Genomic DNA, 24,191 nt, shown 5'->3' with positions numbered 1-24,191 from the left:
CAGGTACGGCGAGACACTCATTTTCTGCTTATTTTTATAAATTCCCAAACCTAGGTTGGAGGTAATAGATTTCCTTTTCCAAAGAATATGCCTCAGCATCTCCGGATATAAATAACCTTGCTTATTCAGGGGTAAAACTAGCAGCGTGGATGGGATCGTTCAAACAGAAACAGCGAAGGAGAAGAAAATGAAATGTGCAGACGCCAAAGGTTAAAAATTGTGGGGAAAAAACCTGAAAGAGCGCGTGTGCAGTCACAGAAGAAACAGTCTGCTCTGGAAATAAGCACGTGGGAGAAAAAGAAACACTCAGCTGTGCTGGGGGCTCATGAACCAACACAGGTGGAAGCAGGGGATGTCCCCCACCCCATCATCGCCTGCCTCACCTGGGGAAGGTCGTCCGGACCAACCAGTCTCCTCTGTAAACCAGGGATTGGATATGGGTTTGGACGCTGCATCAAGGTTCCCAAGACCCCCCAGGACTGACGACTGTCTGGAAGGACTCAGGCTCATTACAAGGTGGAACGCGTGGTGGTGGTTTAGTCCCGTGAACGGATACAGAGCAAACTTAGCAAAGGGAAAGCTGTGTGGGGTGGATCCTGGGGGCAACCAGGTGCAAGCTTCCAGGGGGCTGTCCCTGTGGAGTCACACAGGATGCACTGAAGTCCTCAAGCAACGAGCTGTGTGAAATGTGGTCGCCAGGGAATTTTCACTGAATATAGTAGCGCTCAAACACTGTGACTGCCCCCAGGGGACACTTGGCAATGTCTGCGGACAGTTTTGGTTTTCACCACTGGGGAGGGGATGCTCCTGGCACCTGATGGGTGGAGACCAGGGAAGCTGTTCCACAGCCCACAGGGCCCAGGACGCCCCGCATCAGAGCGTCACCCAGCCCCGATGTCAGTAGTGTTGACGCTGAGAAACCGTGACCTAACATGAGAGACTATCTGTCTATCATCTATCTATCTATCTATCATCTCATGTATCTATCTATCCATCCACCCATCCATCCTGTCTTATCTACCCCTATATCCTCTCTCTATATATAATCTATCCATCCACCCATGTCTATGTATCTATATATCTATCCATCCATCCATAACCTCTCTCTCTCCGCACCCATTTATCCATCTATCTATCCATCTATCTATCTATTCATCCATCTACCCATCCATATCTATCTATCTATCTACCTACCTACCTACCTATCTCAGTGGTTCATAACTGGGGATGACTTGGCCACCCAGAAGGACACTTGACAATGTCTGGGGACATTTTTGGTTGTTACAATTTTGGGGAGGATCCTACTGGCTTGTGGTGGGTGGAGACCAGGGAAGCTGCTCCACAGCCCACAGGACACAGGACGCCCCACAGCAGAGGGTCATCCAGCCCCAGATGTCAGCAGTGCTGAGGCTGAGACATGCTGTCTAGCATGAGAGACCATCTATCTATCTATCTATCCATCCATCCATCTATCCATCTATTTATCTGTCTATGGCTGTGGTTCTAAAGCAGGGATAACTTTGCCCCCAGGGGACATATGACAATGTCCAGAGACGTTTTTTGGTGTCACACTGGGGGGAGGGGGAGCTCCTGGCACCTGATGGGTGGAGACCAGGGAAGCCGTTCCACAGCCCACAGGGCCCGGGATGCCCCGCCTCAGAGCATCACCCAGCTCCACATGTCAGCCGTTAAAACTGCTCTAAGGAAGTCCTAGCACCATGAATTTTCAAAACATTCTTTTCTCTCAGTCTTTCCCAGACTTGGTACCAACGACATCTGGCACCTGAAAGGCCGCACATGCCCGGCTTGTCAGGAAAAGACTTTTAACGGGAAAACGCAGAGGTGGGTGGGAATGTGAAATTGGAAGAGGATGGCTGACTTCAGGAGGAAGACGGTTTACAACTCGGACACGGAAAGGCCAGGAGAAGAGCGAGGAACAGAACGGAAAGCTCAGGGGAGCAGCCACGCCGGGAAGCGGGCGGCGTGGATTCGTGTATTAATTCAAAGCAGGAAGCGAGGATGCAGGGCGCCTCCCGGTGCAGCTGTTGGTCTGCGACGTGTCACGGGGAAGCCGGGGCTCACCTGGTCCAGCCTCACCTGCTCAGGAAGCCTCGTTAAAGTTGCTGAAAACGAACACGGGGGGGCGGTAGCCACAGGCAACAGAAGCCACAGCTGAGGAGGCGGGAAACACAGGCTGTGGGGAACCCAGGGCTGTCAACTGAGCCCCGGAGGGGATCAAAACCTGCCTGCGCAGTTAGACATACACGACCTTCTCCTCCCCTTTCATCTGGCCCTTCGTGGTCAGCAAATGCCACGGCCTTTGAAAAGCGCAGGACCTGCCCTCCATGGACCCCGTGTGGCCGTCCCCCAGGGAATGACACACAAAGGGCCAAGCAAGAAGATGCCCTGAGCATCGCTCCCTGAATTCCCTCCTCCACCCCGCGCGCCCCCACCCCCAGCCCCAGGCAGCCACTGACCTGCTTCCCGTCACTATGGCATTGATTGCATCGTTTAGAATTTTCTAAGCGGGGGATTTCCAGACATGTACATTTTCCTAGAAATGGAATGACACCGTGTGTTCTTTGGGGTTCTAGCTGCTTTTTTACTCTGCATCGTTCTTTGGAGATTCCTTCACCTTTCTCCTTCTTACACTTTCGTGCCAGGCTTCTTCTTCTTTTTTTTTTTTTTTTTTTGCTTTTGCTTTCCTTTTTCTTGAACGGCCCATTTCAATGAATCAAAGAGGTAGACCCCTAGAATACCTCTCTCCCATCAATGCCACACAGTTAATCCCACACATTTTTAACCGTAAAAATTAAAATACTGTAATAAAAAAGAGATTGGAAGCTACGTTTATACTTTTATAAAGGAATGCCTTTCTAAACACGACGGACAGAGGTGGACACGGTGAACAGAGACTGGATGATTTGTTTTCCTATCAAATTAAAAATGGCAAATCAAAAATACTTAAGTGGGAGGGATAAATTGGGAGATTAGGAGTGACATAGACACATGACTATATATAACACAGATAACTAATAAGAACCTACTGTATAGCATGGAGAACTCTACTCAATGCTCTGTAATGACCTATATGGGAAAAGAACCTAAAAAGAGAGTGAATACGTGTATATGTGTAACTGATTAACTTTGCTGTACACCTGAAACTAACACAACACTGTAAATCAACTCTACTCCAATAAAAAATTTTTTAAAATAAGTTAGGGACTTCCCTGGTGGCGCAGTGGTTAAGAATCCGCCTGCCAATGCAGGGGACACGGGTTCGAGCCCTGGCCCTGGGAAGAGCCCACATGCCGCGGAGTAACTAAGCCCGTGCGCCACAACTACTGAGCCTGCGCTCTAGAGTCCGGGAGCCACAAGTACTGAAGCCCGGGCGCCTAGAGCCCGTGCTCTGCAACAAGAGAAGCCACCGCAATGAGAAGCCCGCGCACCACAAGGAAGAGTAGCCCCCGCTCGCCGCAACTAGAGAAAGCCTGCGTGCGGCAACGAAGACCCAGCACAGCCATTAATTAATTAATTATTTTTAAAAAGGTTAAAAAAAACTTAAGTGGCAAATTACAAAGCAGGCAAGCAGGCTTTTTGTACAAAGTCATCACGCTTTGCACGCAGGCCAGGACTCATATTTTTCCAGCTGAAACCCACCCTCCTTCAAGTATTCATCAATAGGAAAAGTGCCCCAGAAACACACAGTAATTAGCCCTGCGAGGAGGGTAACTGACACTTTTCCGATCCTTTCTTCCTTTCTCTACATCCTGATGTTTTCCACAGGGACTGTCTTCAATTTTGCTGTTTGAAGCCACTTGTGTTATTTCCGTGAGAGCCTCGTTTCTTGTCAACGGAGACTCTGTTCTCAGGCGGCCCTGGGCACCTTGCTGTCATGTCCAGCCACTCTCCTCCGGGCACAATTTGGACGGTTTCCGGAGTATCAAGAGCTCTGTGTGTAGCATCAGCTCGGGAGGTGGGCAGCCGGGATTGGAGTGGGGTGTCTCTGCACGTGAAAACGCACCTGGGGAAAGGTGACTGCTAGCAGTGGCCGGCGGTCCAAGGCTGTGGTTTCTGCTTTCTTTTTAAATTAATTAATCTATTTATTTATTTATTTTTGGCTGCGTTGGGTCTTCACTGCTGCGCGCTGGCTTTCTCTAGTTGCGGCGAGCGGGGGATTCTCTTGTTGCGGAGCACAGGCTCTAGTTGCGTGGGCTTCAGTAGTTGTGGCACATGGGCTTCAGTAGTTGTGGCTCGCGGGCTCTAGAGCGCAGGCTCAGTAGTTGTGGCACACGGGCTTAGTTGCTCTGCGGTATGTGGGATCTTCCCGGACCAGGGCTCGAACCCGTGTCCCCTGCACTGGCAGGCGGATTCTTAACCACTGCGCCACAAGGGAAGTCCCTGTGGTTTCCTCTTGGTGCAGCCTGGCCTCCGGTACGCGACAGGGAAAAGTCCAGCAAGGCTGCAAGTAGCCCGGGGCCTAAATGATGCAGATAAAGAGGAGGGGGCGGGGGCATGGGGGTCGGGCGGGCAGCCCTACTCAGCTGGCATGGGGAGAGGACCCCCCCTCGGGAAGCAGCACTTAACCCAAAAGCCAGCATCGGCACCAACAAGCCACACGGGGGTGATGAAAGCATCTCACAAAAAAGGCATCGGGAGTGTGTTCTGGGCGGAAGGGATCTATTATTTTTACAAATCCTCCCGGTTTCCCAAAGTCCTTAGAATAAGCAGGGTCACGTTTATCGTCATACAAATGACCTGTCACCTTTTCCTTCAAAATGCATAAAAAGCGATAAAAGCCGAAAGGGAGTTGATTCTTTTCACGGGACAAATTAAGCAGAAGAGGCCAACGCATCCGACGGAAGCCGAAGCAAAGCCAAGGAACTGGGGATTCATCTGAGGAAAAAGATACCTGGGGCCGCTAATCCCGTAAAAAGTTAAGTCTCCTAGTTATGGCAGAAACGCAAATGAGAGTCCACGTGTCATAAAGACTAAGGTGGGCTCTTCGTGGAATGGTCCCTCCGACTGGACCGGCACAGTCTTTCTGGGTGGAAGTCTGTCCATATACATGAGTCTTGGGTCCTCAGATCTGAGTCGGAAATCAGTGTTTTACAGTTATTTCTCAACCCCACATGGATCAAACCAGTGTCACTGTCGGTGGCTTTCTGGGACCAGCACACTCTGTAGGATTTATCTTCTGCCTGTGGGATGAAAACTCTAATCCCTGAATCATCCCCAGGGACCATACCTGAGGGTCCCACATCCCCTCCTGGGGCCCAGTCTGGGGTCTGGCTTGGAACCCGTTTACTGAATGAATCAATCAGTCCATTAATGATTCAATGAGTGAGGACATCCGTAGGTTATTTACAGTGAAAAAAGTCAGAAATGACCTAAATGTCCTTCCAAAACAGAAGACATTCAATGTATTTACACAGCCATCAAAAATCACATGGTTAAGGAAATTTTCAGAATGTGGAGGAGAGACCCTAATGAAATAGTAAACAGACATGATCAGTCTATTTTTAAATGTTTGGTGCCTAGCAAAGAAATACACCCATTAAAACTAGCGGTTATATCACCAAGACGTGCGATTTTTAAGCATACTATCTTTTTCCTAACTCTTATTGATACTCCTCAAGTTTTGTGTTAAATTATAAAGAAAAAAACCATGCACTTTCAAAGCGGTTTTGTAGTTTCTTGCATTAAGTAACTGAAATTTATCTGATGCCTACGTTATACAAGAACTGGCCTTGACATCTCCGCATGTCCTGTCCCCGGGGCGCCACAGGTGGGCCAGTCAGCAGGCAGCCTGGGTGGGCGTGCCCTGCACCCCGCTCCCACATGTCTGGCTCCATTGCTATGTCAGCTGTCCCGTCTGAGGCTCTTTTTCCCGTTCTCCCCACTTACAAATTCTCTTCCCCCTCTCATCCGTAACTTCAGCCACTCCAGACGACTTCCCGGCCGGAAATGTTTCTTCCTGTCTACACCAAGGCCACACGCTCTCGAGGCCCTCCCTCCTCACGCATTCCACCTAGAAGCAGCGGGGGACTCAGCTTCCCCCCAGGTAATGAGCCAGGAGGACCTGATTTTCTGAGACTGGGGGGGCGTTGAGGGTGGACCTTGTGTCCACACCTCATTTTTTGTCTCTCCAGGGGAGCAGTGATGTTTATTTCCTTCCTGGAAAACCACGCTTTCAACAAAACATTTCTACTAGTGCCTTCCCATCCAAAGGGCCAAAATATTCCCCAGGGTTACATAGTACCTCTTCACAAGCCGTCCCTCTGATGCTGGACCAACTCCATGGAAACCGGAAGCTGAATCCCTCTGTCCACAGCCTTTTATCTCCTTTCCATACACACTTGACATTAGGTTTGGGGGCTGTAGACTTCAAATAAAAGCTGGGGTTGTCTGTCTTAGCTGCAGGACCCCGGTATCCCCGCGACAGAATTTTCATTACCCCTTCCACCTAAGTTCAAATGGGGATACAGAGCCCAGGCTGGCTTGATTTGGAAAAACGAAGGACTGTGACATGTCCCTTAAAACAGTCCACACATCATCCCTCTTCCACGTAGCAACCGGGTGACTTCTACTCATCCAATGACCATCAGACCCCAGCACCAGCACCAGCACCCCCGGGCTCAAAGCTCCGTGCTGAGGCCCACTTCCAGCAAGTCAGGGACGGTCTGTGCCTCCGTTTCCCCATCCATAAAGTGAGCATAAGAATGCCTGCCTTGGGGGGAGGTTGCTAATGAACGAAACACGGAAAGCATGCAGGACGGTGCCCCTCACAGACTACATGCCATATGGCTGTTAGCACTTTAAAAAATATTATTATTATTAATCATTATTAGAATAATTCTATAAACCCAAGGGGGAAAATGGCTTCCTGAGATTACATATCTCAATGTGTGTTTAGCCAGACCTAGAGAACAGACTTGTGGACATAGAGAACAGACTTGTGGACATAGAGAACAGACTTGTGGACATAGGGAACAGACTTGTGGTTGCCAAGGCAGGTGTGGTGGGGAGGGAAGCATTGGGAGTTTGGGGTTAGCAGATGCAAACAATTATATATAGGATGGATCAGCAACGAGGTCCTATCCTACTGTAGAGTCCGGGGAACTCTACTCAATATCCTGTGATAAACCATGGAAAAGAACATAAAGAAGTATATCAGGTGTTTTGAACCCTGTGTTATTAAAAGCCAAAACAAATCAAGAAAGCAAGAAGAGAGAAATAAACAGAACAAGGAGAGAGGGGAAGGAAGGAAGGAAGAAGAAAAAGAAAGAAAGAGAGAAAGTTGAGTCAGGATTGGCAAACTCCATTGGAGAATGTAGGGGAAATTCATACCCAATTTAGGAAGATTTATACTCAAAATTTTTCTTTTATTCAGACTTTAATTCAGTTGTGTGGAATACCTCTTTCCATCGCCACCTGGAATAAATGAGGTGTCTCTGTAGTTGGAAAAAAAATGCACAGAGATGCCAAGTATTTGAATAAATTGTAACGTTGTAAAAAACAAAAGTGTTTAGAACACATAAGTTGCCTATACTTATAGACAGACCACAGAATAAGCTTTCAGATTATACAGAGACAAGCAGTGTGACCGGGGATTAAAGACACGGACATAGTCTTATCATCCCGGACACACACGGGTGTAGACACACATGCAGGGTCATAAATACAGACCCGGAGATATCTACGGACAGGCGCCATCCTTGGATTATATATTATAGAACCAGGTATAAACAGATGCTGTAAAATTACAGAAGTAATACATGTAGTCATACACTGGTCCAGTCTCCACGTAAAACAGCAGGACAATTACTAGAAGTCATAAATCAGACACGAGTAGATGGGAAGCCACTTCCAACCCAGAATCCGCGGCAAAGCGAACGCCCAGAGCGCCACCACCAGGCATCTTTCTTCGGGACAGACCACAAAGTGAATATATAACAAAGTGAATCAGTTATACATATACATATGTTCCCATATCTCTTCCCTCTTGCGTCTCCCTCCCTCCCACCCTCCCTATCCCACCCCTCTAGGTGGTCACAAAGCACCGAGCTGATCTCCCTGTGCTATGTGGCTGCTTCCCACTAGCTATCTATTTTACGTTTGGTAGTGTATATATGTCCATGCCACTCTCTCACTTTGTCACAGCTTACCCTTCCCCCTCCCCGTGCCCTCAAGTCCATTCTCTACATCTGCATCTTTATTCCCGTCTCACCCCTAGGTTCTTCATGACCTTTTGTTTTTTTCTTAGATTCCATGTATATGTGTTAGCATACAGTATTTGTTTTTCTCTTTCTGATTTACTTCACTCTGTATGACAGACTCTAGGTCCATCCACCTCACTACAAATAACTCAATTTCATTTCTTTTTAAGGCTGAGTCATATTCCATTGTATACATGTGCCACATCTGCTTTATCCATTCATCTGTTGATGGACACTTAGGTTGCTTCCATGTCCTGGCTATTGCAATCAACGTGATACACCATATTAACAAATTGAAGGAGAAAAACCATATGATCGTCTCAATAGATGCAGAGAAAGCTTTCGACAAAATTCAACACCCATTTATGATTAAAACCCTGCAGAAAGTAGGCATAGAGGGAACTTTCCTCAACATAATAAAGGCCATATATGACAAACCCACAGCCAACATTGTCCTCAATGGTGAAAAACTGAAAGCATTTCCACTAAGATCAGGAACGAGACAAGGTTGCCCACTCTCACCACGCTTATTCAAAATAGTTTTGGAAGTTTTAGCCACAGCAATCAGAGAAGAAAAAGAAATAAGAGGAATCCGTGTTGTGCTTTGTGGCCCAATTCTCGACGCCACCGAACGAATTATCCGGAAATTGTCACGCTCGAAAATCTCAGGTAAAGAGCTCAGTGGAGAGGAAAGGAAAGACAGGGGCGGGGACACAGGGAAGCATCCTCCTGGCTAACTGGGGTTGTACCGTCTCAGCACAGACGTTTTAAAGGGGACGGGGAGGCTGTCGACACGGCAGGCCTCATCAACGGAACATCCGTTTGCAAACACTCATCGAAGCCTTCCCTCCGTGATGAATTTCTAGAGACGACTGGTCGACAGAGCAGCTGGACGGGATGATGAGGCAGGAGCGCCCCCTGCTGTCCGTCGGGACACCTGCTCGCTCCCACCTGGGATGCGGCTTCCCAGATAGGACACCTGTGTCCTCCAGCTCCCCGCCACCCCTACTTGTGCAGGTTCCTCACCCTCCTGCTGCTTCTCCGGAGGCAGGTAGCAGGAATCCTAGCTTCCGCTCCCGGGGTTGGGGGGTGTGTGTGTGTGGAACTGTCTGTCCCCTGTTCTCGATCCTCTGTCTGCACGGGTTACCCGCCTGTCCTCCAAATCCAGCAGATTCCTTCTGCGGCCTGGGTCATCGCGTCTGCGCTGAGGGGAATGTGCTTACAGTTCTTTATAGGGGATTTGTTTTAATGATGGAAAAAAGACGCAACATCAAATTGACCGTTTTTAAGTGTACAGCTCAGCGGTCTTGAGCATATTCACGTTGTACAACCATCGCCAGCGTCATCTCCACAACTCTTTCATCTGCCCAGACTGAAACTGTCCCCATTAAACACCCACTCCCCAGCCCCAGGCACCCACCCTCCTTCTCTCTGTCTCTATGGATTTGACTCCCCTAGGGACCTCATATAAGTGGAAGCCTGCAGGATTTGTCCTTCTGTGACTGCCTTGTGTCACTGAGCCTCACGTCCTCAAGGTCCATCCACGTCGTGGCCTGCGTCAGAATTTCCCTCCTTTTTTAGGACTGAGTAATATTCCACTGTGTGCGTGGACCCCATTCTGTGTGTCCATCACCCGTGCATGAACATTTACGTTTATGGACGTTTACAGTTCATATTTTGGCCATTGTGAATAATGCTGCAGTGAACGTGGGTGTGCAAAGACCTCTCCGAGTTTCTGCTCTCAACTCTTTTGGGTAAATACTCAAAGTCTGCATCCTATGGTAGTTCGGTGTTTTAACTATTTGAGAAACCTCCATTCTGTTCTCTGCAGCAGCCACACCATTTTACATTCCCACCAACATTACACAAGCGTTCACGTTTCTCTACATCCTTGCCAACACTTGTTATTTTCTGGAGTCTCTTTTGATAGTAGTCATCCTGAGAGATGTGAACCTGTGTATGATTAATTTTAGAATCTATTTTCCCAACTGAAGTCTCCTATACTAATCAGGTTTTGATTTGCTGGTAGCTTAATGACTTGGGTGGCGGGTCAGGTATCTGGAGGATGGCTTTACTATTAATGACAAATTTTTAAAGCAAGTTCTACTTTTCCAAAGCTAACCATTTTGTAGCCATGTCCATCTATAAGCATCATGAAGGTCACTTTATTATTCTAAAAAGTAAAATAATGTTCATAGCTGCACTGTTTACAACAGCCAGGACATGGAAGCAACCTAAATGCCCAACGACAGAGGAAGAGATGAAGAAGATGTGGTGCATATACAGAATGGAATACGACTCAGCCATGAACAAGAATGAAATCATGCCATTGGCAGCAACGTGGATGGAGCTAGAGACTGTCATATGAGGTAAAGTCCGTCAGACAAAGAAAAATATCATATGATGTCACTTATCGGTGGAATCGAAAACATGGCACAGGGACTGCCCTGGCGGTCCAGCGGTTACGACTCCGCACTCCCAGTGCAGGCAGCCCGGCGTTCGATCCTCGTCGGGGAACTAGATCCTGCATGCCGCAACTAAAGATCCCGTGTGCCCCAACTAAGACCCGGCACAGCCAAATACATAAATAAATATATATTTTTTAAAAACCCTGCTATATGGATTTATATTTGTTAAAGAATCACATTAGAAAATTTAAAATAAACGGTTCCAAGGTATTGTCTAGCTGAGGATGGCCCCTTGAAATTCTGATAGCGTCCGAATAATACCCGTTTGTTCAGCCTGGCACTGAAGAAGCTACTTGCTTCCTTCCTGTATGGGTCAGCGTCTTGGAGATCATAGATGAGACACTCCTACAGCGTGGGCTCGGCCAAGGGGAATCCCCAAGGGAGGGGGATGCACACACCCCCCCCCCACCCCAGGTCTCGAAGACCAAAGGAAAGAGCTGCTCAGTTTGGGGAGAAGAACCCAGGAGAAACCTGCTAGGCAGCAGCCCCTTCTCACCCATTGGCCGACGCCCCCTCCCCGAAATCAGGCAGTTACAGAGCCAGGCAGGTGTCAGTCACATGGGCACAGGGCAGCCCAGAGACGAACCACAGTCGATCTGGAGGACCCCGTAAGCCTTCTCCAGCACAGTTTCATCACCAGCATCTCCACAGGGCAGGGGTTGGGGGTGACAGTCCCACCCTGGTGCATCGTTCCAAACGGGACAGACTCCGCTCCCTAGCAAACGTCTCCCTGCATGCATTTGCACAAGCCCGGCAAGTCCATTTTTGCACACTCAGCCCCAGGGGTCCCATGAGATGCTAGGCGTGAAAGCTCTGTAAAAGAGGAGGGTTTGGGGCGTGCTTACTGCCGTCTCCCTTCAATATCATATTTCCCTTCGATGCTCTTCCCACAGACACGGTCGTTCTGCGGGAGTGAGAAAAGCCAAAAATGCAAAGTTTTGTTTTAATTTTTAAAAAATATTTATTTATGTGGCCGCGCTGGGTCTTAGTTTGCGGCAGGCGGGATCATCACTGCGGCGTGTGGGATCCAGTTCCCTGACCAGGGATCGAACCCGAGCGCCCTGCATTGGGAGCCCAGGATCTAAACCGCTGGACCGCCAGGGAAGTCCCTTTTTAAAATTTTTAAAATGACTTTTTATTGGAGTACAGTTACTTTACAATGCTGTGTTAGTTTCTGCTGCAAGGAGCCGTTAACTTACATGGATGGGTGCATTCGGCCCTTGCACATAAAGGGGTTCCACTTTGTGCAGACTTGGGGCCCCACGTGAAGGATGCAGGAGGCATTGCAATGACCCAGGCAGCGGCAAACACGTTCTTTGGGAAATGTTCATCAGTTCGGCGTACTTCGTCGTCCCCTGTGGAAGCTAATACGTCAGAGAAACAAAAGAGAGGGGGTTTTCGTTTTCTGTGACAACCTTGTACAAGAACTGTGTGTGTGTGTTTTAATCCAAAGGGTTCATGCCGTGCTGCTATGTGTTTCAGCAGCTTTTCTTCTAAACAAGCTGACCGGGGGCTTCCTTATCACTGCTGACCACGCAAATTCTTTATTGGGGCAGAAACCCTCCAGAAAGAGGTGGTGTCTCCGGCAATGGCTCCAGGGCCCTGCTGCGAGAGATGCAGCCGGCCCTACTGTACATTTTTATCCACCAGGCCCAGGGTGTCTCTCCACGGGACAGGGTGTTGGCGGGGGGCAGTGTCCCCTCCCTTACTTAGAACCTGGAGAATGATGCCTTTTATTCTTACTTTGTAATCGCCCTTCGCGGGGGAAAATGATGAAAAGGTACTTGTTTTCGTGAAACCTAACATTTTCGGGGGCAAAGGCATAAAGTGGGTGTGTCTTCTCCGTTTATGGCTACCCCAGCCTCCTCTGGTTGGTGACTGCCTGGTCCGTGGAGCCAACGTCCATTAAGCCGCCCAACGGCGCCATCTGCTGGCAGACAGGCATCCCGGTACTGCCCCAAGTGGTCCAGCGTCGCCGTGGCAACGGGAGGATGTCTCCCTCCAAGGCTCCAGGCTGTCCTGAGAGGTATTTGGGAAGAAGCCAGAGCAGGTGATTCCCGGCGCTCTGAAGGGTCCTTCCTGCTGAGTCCACCCGGTCCCTCCGCAGGCCACGGAGCTGGACCAACGCTGGGGAGCACAGTCTGGGACCAGCAGCTGGCTTTCCATCATCTTCTGAAGGTCTTTCCAATACCTGTTTCTCTTCCTACCCCCAAGGAGACAGCGTGACCCTCCCAGAGCCCTCAGCTCAGAAGGACTCTTAAGAAATCTACGCACCCCTAAGAGCCAGTCCTGTCGTTACAGCCACGAGTATCGGGGAAGCTGCAGTGTGATCACATCCTCACCCAGTCTCCCTAGCCCGGCACTGTGGGCATCGGGGGCTGCTGGGCCACTCTCTGATGTGGGGTACCCTGTGCACTGTGGGGTGTTGGGCAGCATCCCTGGTGCCCAGTCACCAGCTGCCACAGCATCCTCCAGACCAGCGTGACAGCCCAAGATGCCTCCAGACACTGCCAGGTGTGTCCCCAACGGGGGGCGGGGGGCAAAATCACCCCAGCTGAGAAGCATTGGTTGGACGTAGTGAAAGAATCGCAGGGCATTTAAGACAAACTTTAGCGATTACCCAGTCCCGTCTGTCAAATTTGAAGCGTGAGGGTGCAGAGAAGGTAGGTAACGTGCCCGAGGTCAGCTTCCTGCTGGCTAGAAATTCCGGACCTGCAAAGCCATGCTCCTCTGCTTCCGAGGGCTGCCCCTGGCTTCAGCACCACCGACGGCTTCCCTTGCAGAGTTCCGGCCATCCAGAGAAATATGCAAACCGGCAGGCGCTGTGTTTGGATCTCAGACACAAGGGGGGTGAGCGGCAAGGTGACCGTGGATGCTGTGGGCAGCGGCCCCGGTGCCAGGTCCCTCCCGGGCGTGGCTTCACCCAGGAAACACGGCGGCTTTATTTATTTTTTTTGTAATTTTTTTTTTTTTAAAAGAGCATAAATCAGCTCTCCTACAAGAGCTGGGGAGAAATATGTGTGAGGGGGTCAGATTACAAGCTGGACTTCTCTGCATGGACCTTTCATCAGCATTTGGTTTTCGAATCATGCAAATGTGTTAGTCCTCCAAGAATTAACACATAAAAAGCGGAGGCAAGGCCTAAACACTGGAAGCAAACCGAAGACCACGAGCCCGATGGGCAACATCACCTCCGGGCGACAACCGTAGTTTCTGTGAACGTGGATGCACCAATGCGTGGATATTCTAAACAGAAGAACTGCAGACAAGCCACAGCACCGCCTGGCAGTTCTCTTGTTTGCAGTAACCTTGGTTTTGCTCCTCCGGAATGACGTCATGTACAGATCAGGACAGGCAAACAAGGACTATTGACGATCTTAGGAGCACGGCTCGGGTGTAGGACACCACACAAGGACGGCGTTAGAAACACTGAGTCACTGCCCGGTAACGTCCCTATGGATGGAAATGTAAATAATTCAGCGTGTTCAATCCACTTCCTAGCTCTCTCCACGGAAGGGGTCTAGAAACACTGCCCTCCCAGCAATGGCGACTCTGCCTCTGAAAATGATTCCCCACTAGCAGAACCACAGTTTCTGGGGAAAGTAGACGATTCTGGAGAGGGAGAAGCAATTCAAAAGCCTGAGACATGGTGATGTCCCGAAAGCAAGGAAACCTTCAGCGGTCGGCTGTGACTGTGACCTCATCACACACAGAGGCTGTGCCCACGCCCTCGTGGACCCTCAGCATCGCGACCTCACAGGATACGGTCCCCATCACACACAGCGGCTACCTCCATCTTTCGTTGGGATACGCTGCAGAATGGTTATCAATGCCATTTTTTGGTCGGTTTTAATTACGGATGCGGAAGGAGAGCCATTTGGTTGGACGACTCCCCTTACCTGTGACATGAACTCAGTCCCCGGCACCCCAAGGAGAGTCTGCCAACCCTGCCCCGAGTTGACAGCACAGCGACACCCAGCCCTACCACGTATCTGTCTTGCAGGCTTGATAGGTTCTCACCAGCAGGTGTGAACACTTCTCACCCGTCCAGTCATGCGGGACCCTGGCCAGGATGCACAGATCCGGCTCTGGAAGGCAGTCTTCAAAGAAATCTCCTGTAACCCAGGGCGAGTGCCCTGGGGTCAGCCCGCATCTCAATCCCGTTGGACCACACCAACATCCAGCAGGGAAAGGCCACCTGTATGGACCGAGCTTTCCCAGATCTTCCCAGCTGGTGACCTTTCAACCAGCCCCTGAACAAAAGAAATCTCAGTGAAGACAGGACCATTCTGAACGGTGTTTGGGGGCCCCTTTCCCTCCATCAGATCTGGACAATGGTTTTATTTTTATTTTGTTTCCGAAGGTCCCGTGTAAACAGACAGCATCCTTTAAGCCATGGGTTTCAGGAGGTCCCTGGCAATGGATCAGAAGCTCCATTCTGATGAGTCAAACTGGACCAACAAGGTCCATACGTGTTTCCCTGACTGAATAAAGATGCCCACGAGAGACTCTTACCTGTAGGTGATGGCCAACACTCAACTCTCCTACCATTTTTCCTGCAAGAAGTATCAATGTGGGAAGAGAGCTTGGATAGCCCTGAGCCGGACAGGGTTACCTCAGCTGACCTGTGTGGTCCATACTCTGCAAATTCACGGGAATTGGGGAGGATGTCTTGGATGACATAGATGCTATCCCCTGGATCTCTTTCTTGTGCTGAGTATCCCAGGAAACATGGACCCCAGAATATTCCCCCATGAGACAGGGCACGGAGAAGGAGGTTCCTCCAAATGGGTTTTCTTCCACTCAGTGAAGAAAGACAGGGGTTTTTCTTAGAAAACTACAGCCCAAGGGCCAAATTCGGTCCGGCGTCTGTTTGCCTACAGCCTGGAGAGAATGCAGACCCAGGAATGAAGGTCGACATGCCTGCACCTTCTACCAGCTGCCCTTGGGGACCAATCGCAGACACCCAACCTCAACGGGGTAACAGCACACAATAGAGTAGTATTTCACTTAATTCCCCCAACCTCCAAAGTCTGCTTCTTCACCCCATTTTCCAAATGAGGCACTGAAGTAACACTGATCGTGTATCTCCAAGAAGTAGGAGGAAGACTCCCCAGGGGTGGGATTAGGGTTAAGATCAGGGTGAGGCACTGCCTCTGCACACAAAATTTAAGGGGCCCCAAAAGTTGGTCTTTGAGATTCAATATATTTTAATACAATGGCTTTAGAAATCAACATTAAGGACTTCCCTGGTGGCACAGTGGTTAAGAATCCACCTGCCAATGCAGGGGACACAGGTTCGAGCCCTGAGCCGGGAAGATCCCACATGCCAGGGAGCAACTAAGCCCGTGCGCCATAACTACTGAGCCTGCGCTCTAGAGCCCGCGAGCCACAACGACTGAGCCCGCGAGCCACAACTACTGAAGCCCACGCGCCTAGAGCCCGTGCTCCGCGACAAGAGAAGCCACCGCAATGAGAAGCCCGCACACCCCAACGAAGAGTAGCCTCCGCTCGCCACAACTAGAGAAATCCCGCGCGCAGCGACGAAGACCCAGCACTGCCAAAAATAAATAAAAATTAAAAAGAATTTTAAAAAAATCAGCATTGAGCCCCCCACACCCCCCAACAAGTTCCTGATGGTCAAAATTTCTGAATTTGAAATATTTATTTTTATTTATTTATTCACGTAGGCTGCACCAGGTCTTAGTTGCAGCACACAGGATCTTTAGTTGTGGCGTGCAGACTTCTTAGTTGCAGCATGCATGCGGGGTCTAGTTTTCGGACCAGGGATCGAACCTGGGCCCCCCGCATTGGGAGTGTGGAGTCTTAGCCACTGGACCACCAGGGACGTCCCCAGATTTCAGAATTTTCAGTAAAGATGGTATCCAGCCCTTCAAGGACATGATCCAGCACATTCTTGTTACCTAGAAATCAGCCTGTCGGATCCAGGGCTATTCAAAAGGAGATGATCCTTCGTCTGGATCAGTCAACATTTTGGCAGTGCCTACCCCACATCTGGCCCCAGATGCAACGCTGATGCCTGTCCCATGAGATGCCATGAACTCGGCAGTGATTTTATTTTTTTTAAGATCTTTTGATGTAGACCATTTTATTGAATTTGTTACAATATTGCTTCGGTTTTATGTTTTGGTTTTTTGGCCATGAGGCATGTGGGATCTTAGCTCCCCGACCAGGGATCGAACCCGCACCCTCTGCATTGGAAGATGAAGTCTTAACCACTGGACCGCCAGGGAAGTCCCGTGCAGGTGATTTTTTAAAAAAAAAACATAATAGCGAGGGACTTCCCTGGTGGTCCAGTGGTTAAGACTACACACTTCCACTGCAGGGGGTCCAGGTTCAATCCCTGGCTGGGGAGCTAAGATCCCACAAGCCGTACGGTGTGGCCAAAAATGATCATCACCATCACAGTGAATTTACAGCAGATCTAAGAGTGGATGGAAATGATATCCCCACCTGGTGTTCTTCTTCTGAGCGAGCAGAAAAATAGAACCACGAAAGGCCAGTTTCCTCCATAAATGGAGGTACAGGGCGTCTGCTGGTTAGACCTTAGTTCCTGGGACAGCCCATCTCTGGGAGCCGCACCCCACGTTTCCAAAGCAAGAGGAAGTCCCTTCCAGCTCCTGGCAAAGCTGCTGTAGGTCTCTGAGCCTTGGAAAGCCTGAGAAGCTTCTCAAGCTTCTGAGTCAGGAACTGACCCCTGATCCTACCTTCAACCCATGTCATTTACTGTCATTCATTAGTGACCTGGATTTAGATACCTGTGTGGGTGCCCTGCGGTGGCCGTAAGAAATGGACACAGACCAGGAAATCCATCCTCCCCCATCCTGGAGACCAGACATGTGAGGTCAAGGTGTCCCAGGGCTGCGCTCCCTCCAGAGGCTCCAGGGGAGGGTCCTTCCCGCCTCCTTCAGCTCCTGGGGGCTCCAGGCGTCCCTGGGCTTGTGGCCGCGTCCCTCCCCTCTGTGCCTCTGTCTTCTCGGGGCTTCTCCTCTGTGTCTGGGTCTCTCCTCTTCTGTGTCTTAGAAGGACCCTGCCATTGGATGTAGGGCCACTCTCCTCCAGGGGGACCTCATCTCAGACCCTTCACTTCATCACATCTGCAAGGACCCTATTTCCTAATAAGGTCCCATTCACAAATTCTAGCTGGACATGAATTTTGACGGGACAGTGTTGAACCCAGTACAATACTCAAGAAAGAATTAATTGCAAGAAAACGATATACCCTCCCAGAGTTTTCCATCTGTCATGACTCACGGTTCTAGGTTGAGGGGGAGTATATTTGGAGGGTGAAGGAACCCACTCTGACCATCCACTGCCGCCTTCTCCCACGCCCCCCCCGGGACGCATCTGTTTCCCCGTGGACATAGACAGCACTTGGAAACCCACCTTCACAGAGGCCGATCCGTTCATCCTCCGGGAATGAGAAGTGCCTCTTTGCCATCTGGACCACGTCCAGGATGTCAAACACGGTGATCTGAGACCCCGGGTACAGAGACATGCACGCCTTGGCCACAGCCCCGGAACCACCTGCAAGCGGACACAGGACGTGACAGGGTGGGGACCTGGGTGGTACCCACACTCTGGTCTCCATAGTTACAGGCTCAACTACAGGGCCTGGAATCTAGGGGGTCTTCCTGGTTGGGCCGACGCGCATGCCAACCTTCCACACAGACTCTGACCTGACTGTGTCCTCTCGTGCCAGGGCATCTGTTCACCCGAAGACAAGACACCAGCCAAGCAGAGGAAGCCGTGGGCAAATGCTGGAGTGAGATGTGCCCGTGGGTCCCTGTGGGGGACATTTCCAGGGGACGCCCCAGTGAGAAACAAGGGGGACCCTCCCAGATGCCAACGGCATGCACGTCCCAGGTCCTGGAGACCCTCCTGTCTTGTGTTTTCACGCCCAGCTGGCCCCAAGGCAGAGCAATTGCAAGTCTGCTCTTGCTTAGAGGAACCTGCTACCAGCGAACATGGCAAAGACACCCCTTGTGCACCAGAGATGATTTTCTGAAGCCTCACATCCCTACCCGAAGGGCGACCCGTGCTTTCCGTCCCTCCTCTATGGGAAGGCAGTACTGGGTCAGGAGGGAGCTGCAGGGTCTCCTGAAACCAGACGGAGGGTTGGTGCTCACCGCTGCCGTCTTGCCCTCAACCGAGCCCCACCCCCTTATCCCGTAAGACAGGGAGGACGACCATCCACCCAGTCCTGCGTCTGTTCTGGGAGCTTCCCAGTGTCCAACGTGCAGGCGCGGCCGGCCTTCCTTCTCATCCCTGCCAGCATCACGACGGAGGAGTGACATCTGCCCCCCGGGACCCCAGTAAACTCTCCTGATCCTTGCAGGCTCACACGGTGTTTTCCTCCACCAGGAAGGCAGCGTGAGAAGACTCTGCTCTTGGAGTTTCAGCAGACCAGCCTGCAACCCCGCCCAGAGGATTCTCACTGTCGTCTACACGGAGAACCACATCTGTGTCCCACGCCCTCGTCCTTGGAGCCGGTGCTAGTTGGCTGCAGTGAAAGGAGCTAGGACCACAACAGCCTTCGGGAAGTGACAGGAAGATGCTCCCCACTGTCCTACTGGGATATCCATCTTCTTCCTTCACTGGGTCACCGGGAACTATTCAAACCAGGGTGTCCTTGTGCACTGTTGGTGGAGATGTAAATTGACGCAGCCACTATTGAGAACAGTATGCAGTTCCTCAGAAAACTACAAGACAGAGTTGCCATATGAACTTGCAATTCCCGCTTGGGCATGTATCCGGAGAAAACCATAATCTGAAAAGATCCCAAGATGCACCCCCAGTGTTCACTGCAGCACTGTTTCCATGCAGGACCTGGCAGCAGCCTGTATGTCCACTGACAGAGGAGCGGATAAAGAAGATGTGGTGCATACACACAGTGGAATACGACTCAGCCATGAAAAAGAAGGAAGTAATGCCATTGGCAGCAACATGGGTGGACCTAGAGGTTATCATACTAGGTGAAGTCAGTCAGACAGAGAAAGACAAATATCATATGATACCACTTCTATGTGGAACCTAAAATGTGACACAAATGAACTTATGTATGAAACAGAAACAGACTCACAGACACAGAGAACAGACTAGTGGTTGCCAAGGGGGAGGGGGTGGGGGAGGGAAGGAGTGGAAGGTCAGGATTAGCAGATGCAGCCTTGTATATACAGGATGGATACACAACGAGGTCCTACTGCAGAGCACAGGGAACTCTATTCAATATCCTGGGATAAACCATCACGGAAAAGAATATTAAAGATTGTATCAATGTGTATAACTGAGTCGGTTTTCTGTACAGCACACAGTAACACAACACTGTCAGTCAACTACACTTCAATAAAATTTTAAAATATAAGCATAACCCTATCAGAGCAGGTGCTTGGGACCTGCCTGGCGGTCCAGTGGTTAGGACTCCTGCACTTCTACTGCAGGGGGCTCGGGTTCAACCCCTGGCTGGGGAGCTAAGATCCCGCAGCGAGGCCAAAAAAAAAAAAAAAAAAAAAGCAGGTGCTTGGCGTTACCTGTAGATGGCAGTGAAGAGCTCCTCGGAGGGAACCCCAAAGGCCTTCAGGTACTGGTTCCTCCTGTCCCTGAAAACGGGGCGGGCATCACTCGGGTTCTGAGACTTTACCGCACATAACGTACCGCACACCGGTGCTCACAGACCCTATCCTTACATCGCAGACAGAACAGGAAACAAGTAACCCAAGACACTCACGAATCCCTCTCTAGTTTGCAAACAGTAACTGCACATTCAGAGCTGCAGGTTACCCATCCAGCAGGCCTCTCTGATGCGCGGAAAGAAGAAACGAGGGACAGTCGAAAGACAGTGTAAAGATGCCGTGAAATGAGGCGATGCCTCGGTCCAGGAGGACTCAGCCCCTGGCACCTGGGGATGGGGCCCTCCTTGTAGCTGGAGGGCCAGCGGGTCTACCCACAGCTTCCTGCTACTCCCCTGAGGCCAGTGAGGGGGGGATTTCTGGGTCGTCCTGGGCCCCGCTGCCTGATGTACAGGTGAGCTGGCTCCCTGCGGTGTGTCCTCCTTCCATCCTGGATCTAGTCTGGCCGCAGTCAGCCCCCTGCTCCTTTCATGGACATGAGGTGACCCAGCCTTCGGTCAGGGGAGGCATCTCTTTCCCACCTGATCTTCGGGAGACACTGATGAAAAATACACAGCAGCAGAAATCCGTGCCTCCGCGTGGGACCCAGATACGCCAGCACGAGGCAGGAGGAACAAGCCTGTTACTCTCCGTTGCTCCGAAACCAGAGGCTCCTTTTGCACGTGGGGCAAAGCACTGAAGTCCCTCGGACCGACTCCAGAGGGTCCAGCAAGGGCTGCGGAGATGTGGAGGCGCCGTTGGTTACTCGCACCCTCGGGCGGAGTCCATTGGGCTGTGTCCAGCTCCTCACGGCTTCCTTCTTTAACTGAATGGGCCCCAAGGTCAAAAACTCAGGGGGCGTCCCCTTGAAATCGTGACATCCTGCTTCTCGTAAAGCACAAAGCTCGGAAGCTGGGGCGGCCGTCACCCCATGGCCGCGCGGGCACAACTTGTGGGAGCTGACGGGGGGCTGACCCCTTAGACGGGCGTCCACGCTCTGCTGTGCCACTGTCCCTACTGTGCCCTCTTGTCTGGTTGTGACACGAGACCCCTGACGCTTCGGTCTCCCTCAGAGACTTACTGAGAGTCCTCTTGGCTCCAAGCTGTGGGCCCGACCCTGATGCACATTACCCACCGGCCCTGGGCCACCTGGAGACGCTCAGAACAGCATCGATGCCACGTGCGCGGTGAGTCTCACGTGGGTGTGATTTTGGAAGAGAAATGTGAAATCAAACAGTCATGATAAGCGTGAATCTGATGAGCTGTATCTTTTCCAAAACCAGCGGCAGAACTGGGTCCTCGGGTTCTCATGGCTAAGCTACCGGAGGCTCAAGATGGGGTTTAAGTTAAAATAATTAAGAAAGAAAATGTAGAGCCACGGTTCTCAACAATGTCAATGTCTTCAGTTGGTTGTCACAACTGGGGGAGGGGGAGCTCCGGGCACCCGGTGGGTGGAGACCAGGGAAGCTGCTCCACAGCCCACAGGGCCCGGAACGTCCACATCAGAGGGTCACCCAGCCCCGATGTCAGTCGTGCTGAGAAACCCTGACCTAGCATCAGAGATTCTCTCTATCAGTCACCTATTATAATTCCACTAGCTATCACTTATTGTCTGTCTATCTATCTATCTATCTATCTATCTATCCAGCCAGGGTTCCCCAACCCCTGGGCCGTGGACCAGTACCGGTTCCCGGCCTGTCAGGAACTGGGCCACACAGCAGGGGGCAGAGGAGCGAAGCTTCATCCGCCACTCCCCACGGCTCACATTACCGTCTGAGCTATCCCGCCATCGCTTGGGTTACTGCCCGAATTATCCTGCCAGCCCCCTCGCCCCGTCCGTGGAGAAACTGTCTTCCATGAAACCGGGCCTTGGTGTCAAAAAGGTTGGGGGCTGCTGTATTCGTCTATCTCTCTGTCATCTATCTAGACCCACCTATCAATATTTATCATCTTCTATCAGTATTTATCAATAATGTCCATCCATCATCATCTATCTCTCAAACTATGCGTATTACCTATCAATCATCTGTCAATATCTATCATCTATTGGTCACTATCTATCAGTACTTATCTATCAGCATTTCTCTAACAATATTTATCTATCAATAACATCTACCTATAGATTCACGTATCTATAGATCCATCTACCTATCATCTATCTATACCTAACCATAGCTATCATTTTATCAATATTTATCTATATCTATCAATCACCTACCAAACTGTCAATATTGTCTATCAATCATCTATAATGTATCATTACTAATCTATCAGTAGTTATCTAATAATATTGATCTATCAATATCTATCACTTATCTATAGCTCTATCCATCTGTCTCTACCGTAGTGATTCCCAATTACAACTGATTTTGCCCCCAGGAGACACCTATCAATGTCTGGGGACATTGTTGGTTGTCGCACTGGGGGGAGGGGGTGCTCCTGGCACCTGGCGGGTGGAGACCAGGGAAGCTGCTCTGCCCCCCACAGGGCCCAGGACGTCCCACATCTGAGGGTCACCCAGCCCCAGATGCCAGTGGGGTGAGGCTGAGAAGCCCGGTGTGCGGCACAGCTGTCACACACGCAGAGAGCAGCACGCAGGGTTTTCCACCGTCTGTTCCAGATTATCTTCCTGCTTTGCCCTGGGGCACCCCGCTTCCCCTGGAGACGCCTGAAGCACAAGGATTCTCACCACGACATCATTAGAGTAATCCCGTCGGTCGACACCAGGTGACCTCACACATCTGCTCCGGATTCCCAAATCTAATGATGTTGCGTTTGGTTCTACAAGAAACCCGGCATTTCGATTCCTCGGATGCCCTGAAAAGCAGCCCCCAGGCAGCCCTGGGACTCAGGAGCGCCACCGACACCGCACCCACCTGACAGCCGCGGCCAGGTGGCCCCAGCCCAGGTAGGTGGTCCTGGCCGTGTACAGCAGCATGTCCTGCTGGGACTTGGGGCTGGCTCTGGCCAGGTAGGTGCTGGCAAGCTCTGTGTTTTCATACACAGCTGAAAACACACAGAACAGAGGAAAAAAAAACCCCAAAACGCATTAGATACCAAGGCATCGCCGACATGCCGACACCAGCACTGGGAACACCCGGATGGAAACGCGATTCCTGCCTGGGACCGTGGAAGTCCCAACAGCTGGACCCTCGTCCTGAAGGGCCGGCTGACCTGTGGGCAGCAGGCGCACCTGCTGGGTTCAGCTTCGGCAAATCCCATGGGAAGATCCGGCGGAGCGGTGAACAGCCAACGAGCCCGAGGGAAACGTATATTACAGTCTGCGGACCTTTAAGCAACACCTGATCTTAAAATGGACATATGGGGGCAAAAGCCCGACTCGTGCAGAGGAAACAAAGATCAGGGGAGAAAGGGGCGCTTTGTGGGTGAGCTCAGCTGTGCAGCAGGGACCCGAGCCTGGTGGGGCCATCATCTCCACAAGGGGCAGGACGCCCACAGCCCCCCGGGGCAGACGGCACCGTGCTCCCCGGCTGCACCCTAAGCCATCCATCCCTCCAGCCCCCGACAAGCGGGGACGGCCCTGGGCATCTCGGGGCCACATGTCCGAACGGCTCATCCGGTGCCTGGGCCTGTCCTGGGGGCCCAGCTGTGGTGCTTGGGGTCCGGCGTGGTCCTGTTCTTGGTCATGGCATCCCTCCTAGGACAGGAGCGGCTTGTCCCGCTCACGAGGAGAAAGGATCTAGCCTTTCATTTCTCCTGCACAATGCGTACCTGCCCAATGTTTGTGGGTCTCCACGGGGACCCCAGAGGCACAGCCGGAGTGGACGCTGCCGTCACGGGGCTTCCCAGCCTGTGCGCTTGCGCAAATCCTCACCTGCCTGGGCCGCATGTCAGCGGGAACCACAGGCTCCTCC

Source organism: Phocoena phocoena, chromosome X (genome assembly GCF_963924675.1).
Source record: "Phocoena phocoena chromosome X, mPhoPho1.1, whole genome shotgun sequence".
NCBI lineage: Eukaryota > Metazoa > Chordata > Mammalia > Artiodactyla > Phocoenidae > Phocoena > Phocoena phocoena.
The sequence above is the reverse complement of the archived record's forward strand: the minus strand, read 5'-3'. Positions refer to the sequence as shown.